Below are 5,112 nucleotides of genomic sequence, written 5' to 3'. Positions count from 1 at the left end.
TTTGCCCAAAGAATCCTTCAATAACGAAAGTTGAGGCTTGAGTTTTTTCTTCAGTTCCCCCAGCTTGAGAAATGCTGAGCGTGTTCTTTCTTTTTGGTTTTCTTTTCCTAGAGTTCGATAAGTCCTTGGATTTTTGAATATTGAGAAAGTGTTTCCAAAAAATTATTTGATCAATCTGAACTTTTATGTTTATATATATGAGAATAAGTCAAAAAGAATTGCTACTAGGGTTCTAGTTCATAATGCATGGACTTATTCCAAACAAAACATGTATGCAAGCAGTGGATAGCTGCAGACATGTTCTCTTAGTAATATACTTGTCTTGGTGTTTCTTGTTGTGTAGTGCCATTGAATCACTCCTGACCCATAGCGACCCTGTATAGGGTTTCTGAGGAGCAGCTGGTGAGTTTGAACCACCAACCTTGGGGTTCAAGCCCGCCAACCTTGCGGTTCAAACCAACCTTGCAGTCAAGTGCTTATCCTACAGCTTATTAGGTTACCTTAAGAAAAAATTGATTTTGACATCAGGGTTAACAGCAAAAATTTTAACAAAAACGGATATCTTCCTGAATCATTGAAGCTTTGCAGGAAGTTGATACGAATGCTGCCCCACTTGAAACAGGTGTTAAGTGGATCTAGTGTCTTAAGGAAGGTCAGGAAAACTTCAAATATGAGCTAAGGGAAGGAAGACGGTTAATCTTAAACGAAGAAATTGGTCGAAGTCCAGAAATTAGTGTAACAAGACTGCAGAATTAACATTGATGTGATCATTACTCAAGTTGGAATTTCATATGGTTCAGTATTTTCGATTTTAAGCTAACATCTTTACCTCAGCAAGGCTTCATTTGGCACCCATCTAACTGGGTGCCAAATAAAGCACCCAGTTAGATGGATGCGAAATAAAGCTTTGTATGAAGATCACTAGCTCAAAAATCTGATCTTTCCAACAGTCATTCGAGCAACATCAAAGCTGATGAAGATGATTTTATGGAATGAACTGTAATGAGTCTTGAGTTTACTAATACCATCAGAGGGCAAGGTTCAAACATAACAGCTTTTTAGGAGACCTGCTAGGCCAGTTCAATTCAAGGTCAGCTCAGAAGATTATGGCAACTTGTTTTTGGGATCTCCAAGGGATCATGTTAAATTTTCTTGAAGTATACAGGATGGTCATGGAGGATTGTTAGGAAGAAGTTTTAAGAAAATTGAAAACTGCATTGGTGAGAAAAAGGCCAGGTAAGGGCTCTCCTATGAGAATTTCATTGGGATACCTTGTCCCTACATCCTATAGCCCTGATCTTGCCCTTCAGACTTCTTTTTGTTCCCCAAACAGAGAACATTTAAAACAAACATGATTTGAGTTCATGGAAGATGCCAAAGATGTGTAAATCAAAGAGCACAGAAGTCTTCAAGGAAGGGTTAGATGGAAGCACCAACTTTAATAGTATATAGACGTAGATGTCAAGAAAAAATAGCTTCACAGGTTTTTATATTTTTGTTTAATAGAGGCTTCTATGGGGCCCTGGTGTGGTGCTGCAGGATAATGTACTGGACTGCAAAGTCAGTTTGAACTGCAAGGTCAGTGGTTCAAACCCACCAGCCACTCCTCAGAAACTCAACTTGATAGCACTTAACAAAAAGTTTCGATGGTTTTGTAGTAATACTTTTTGACTTACCCTCATTTATGTCATTTTCTTTTAGTTTTGCATTTCATCTATTTCTGATTGATTTAAAAATTAGAAAATTTCTTGGTGATTGATGCCACTTTAAAATGTGAAAATAATTAAAGGCTTCTTTGCCAACTACTGATGGCAGCGTTCATGCTGGGTGTTGTGGAATCAATTCTATTCATAGCAACTCTGTATTGTTTTTCCAAGAGCAGCTGGTGGGTTTGAACTGTTGACCTTGAGGTCCCCAGTCCAGTGCTTAATCCTACAGCACCACACCATCACTCTTCTATAAAGATTACATCCAAAAAAAACCTACAGGGAAGTTCTACTCTGTCAAAAGGAATCACTACAAGTCAGAACTAATTAAATAGCACCTGCTGAGCATGTGCTTTGAAATGCTGCTGCTGCTGTTGTTGTTGTTGTTATGTGCCTTGGAGTCAGTTCCGACTCAGTATAACGACCCTGTACAGGGTTTCCGAGGCTGTAAGGGAGCAGAAAGCCTCATCTTTCTCCCGCAGAACAGCTGGTAGTTTCGAATTGTTGGCATTGCTCTTCGCAACTCAATTCGTAAGCACTACGCTACCAGAGTTCCTTATTTAGCAAGGTGAAAGCATTTTTTTTTGGCTCTACTGATGCCTACAAGTAATGTTAGTTTCTGTTTGTTGCTTCTATTGAAATACAAGTTAGGTGTATTTTGTGGGTGCTTATGTTTTTGTTCATGCTTCTTTAAGTTTGGAAACCCTATACAGGGTCGCTAGTGGTCGGAACCGACTTGACGGCACGTCACAATAACAACAACAACTTTAAGTTTAGACTGCCCTGTTAAAATCTGTGTATTGAATTAACAAAATTTCATCTCACTTTATTGCGGTGTTCTGAAGTCAAGTGGTATAGTTTTTAATTCAGAAAGTATTATGCATTTACTTTTAAGGAGCCTAGAAGTGTCTGTAGGTCCCTGGAGGCACAAATGAGTTGTAGTTGTCTGGTAACCAGTAATTTGTTGGTTCAATTCTTCTGCATGAGAAAAGGTCTGGAGATTTGCTTCCATAACAATTGTTGTTAGGTGCCTTTCTAATTGGTTTCACTCAAAGCGACCCTATATATCAGAAGGAAGCATTACCTAAAAAAACCTATGGAGCAGTTCTCTGTAACACATAGGGGTGGCGCATCAACACCGCTTCTGAAGAACTGGATAAACAAGCATGATAAATGTGTTTGGTCTTTTAAATCCATCAACACAAAACCAGAGTTAGAGACAACCATGCAGAGGAGAAGAGAGCGGTGTATGATTTCAGAAATGCTGTGAGCCATCTAGCTAGAGTTGTTAAGTGACGACTCATAATAATCCTGTACAGGGTTTCCGAGGAGAAGATCGTGGGTTTGAATGACCTTATGATTCCCAGTTCAGTGCTGATCCTAGAGCGCCATAGCTAGAGATCTTCTCTTCTTAAGATGGGCGGAAGTTGCATGGCGATTTTCATACCAGGCACCAGGAGAACTGCGCATGAACTTGCTAGGAGGCAGCTGCGTATTTCCGGAGCTGACGGTCTGGGTGACCGCTTCCAGCCGCTCAACGGCTGCACGCTCTGTTCCCGTTTCAGAGCCGAAAGCCAAGGCAGTAAAAAGGCATGTTCTGCCTAATGATGTTGCTTTCCTGGTACAGTGGCTTGCTGGCCACAAGTCCTGGTAAGTCGGTGGTGGTTGTGGTGTGCCGTGGAGTCGGTTTTGACTCATAGCGACCTTGCATAGGGTTTCCGAGGCTGTAAATCTTTACCGGAGCAGAAAGCCTCATCTTTCTTCCACTGCGAATTGCTGATCTTGTGGTTAGCAGCCCTACTTGTAACCACTACGATACCAGAGCTCCTTGGTAAGCCAATGGAGACCCTTTTATTCCCATCAGGACCAGACAAAGGATTTACGTTCCCTTTTTAAGCCTTACCTTCTTTTGTCAAACTGCCCAATTCCATCCAAAGTCTAAGGTCCCGCCCTGCTTTGGTCCCTTTTGTCCTATTACCCAGGAAACGGGGGCCCATTTGGGTGCTCCATCAGGATGAAGAAGCAATAATGATATTATTATTTTAATAAGCCCAAGGGCAAATTTCTTACCCTCTGAATTTTGGACAGCCTTTCTGCAGGCCTGTCACCCACTTCTCAGAACTCTAGGGGGATGTTTGTATGGATGGTTTCTTGCACTCAAAATCGCCTTAGAGACATCTTGAACTTTTCTCAAACTCCCCAAAATTGACTTTCCTCACTATTAGTTATATATGGTATGCCTTGTCCGACAACACACACACACACACACACACACACACACACACTCCTGTGTCTGCTGTTCTGCAATGGCACCCTATAGGAAGATAGGAAGAATAATAAATTGAGTCTTTGAAATTTTATATATAAAAGTAGGTATTTGTTAAGTGCTGTCTGGTTCAAGGGGTTATTTAGATTCAAGCAAAGCATTTTATGTAAGTATATTTTGTTATTTCCTTCCCTTTTTAAACACTGTTCAGTATCTTGCCAACCATAGTCAGTATCTGAGTGTCTTCACCTCTTTTTGAATCGGCACAATGTTCCATTGTTATGAGGTACCACAGTTTATTTAGCCAGTTTTCTTATTGATGAGTCTTTTGAGTTTTCTAGTATGGAGTCCTGGTGTGACGCTGTGGGTTAATGCGCCTAACTGCAAAGCTATTTGAATTAGAAGGTCAGTGGTTCAAGCTCATCAGTTGCTCTTTGGGAACCCTATACAGGATCACTATGGGTTGGGACCGACTCAACGGCACTCAACAACAACAACATACAGTAGTTTTAAAAAAAGTTTTTATTGTGAATTGAGTGATAGTTTACATGGGAGAATATCGGTTTTACACTCCTCGTTTCATTTCAATGATTACAGTCTCCTCTGTGCATCATCATTTAACAGTATTTGCTTCTGTTCCCTCTTTTTTTTTGTGGGGGGGGGGAATGTACACAAAAACATTTAGGAATATATAATCATTTCAACAACCAAAGGACACATTCTGCAAGCCTGCCTCCTGCCCGCCAGCACACAACCTTTCTCATTCCATGAGTCTAGTGTCCTCAGCTGCTCTATTTCCCCATGTCCCCATCTCTGCCTCCAACTCTGGTGTTGCTGCTTCTCTGGATGATGGCTGATGGCTGTGTGCCGTGGAGTTGGTTCCGACTCATAGCGAGTCTGTACAGGGTTTCTGAGGCTGTAAATCTTTACGGGAGCAGAAAGCCTCATCTTTCTCCTGTAGAACAGCTGGTAGTTTCGAACTGCTGACCTTGTGGTTCGCAGCCTGATTCGTAACCACTACGCTACCAGAGCATTCTGCTCATCCTCTTCTCCCTTGATGGTTCTAGGGTCCTCTGTTTCTGGACTGTAAGATTGACTAATCCCCTGTTTTGGTTAACAAAACTTCTACCTTTACAATTG

This window comes from Chrysochloris asiatica, unplaced genomic scaffold (genome assembly GCF_000296735.1).
Source record: "Chrysochloris asiatica unplaced genomic scaffold, ChrAsi1.0 scaffold00035, whole genome shotgun sequence".
NCBI classification, from domain to species: Eukaryota; Metazoa; Chordata; class Mammalia; order Afrosoricida; family Chrysochloridae; genus Chrysochloris; species Chrysochloris asiatica.
Note: the sequence above shows the minus strand (reverse complement) of the source record.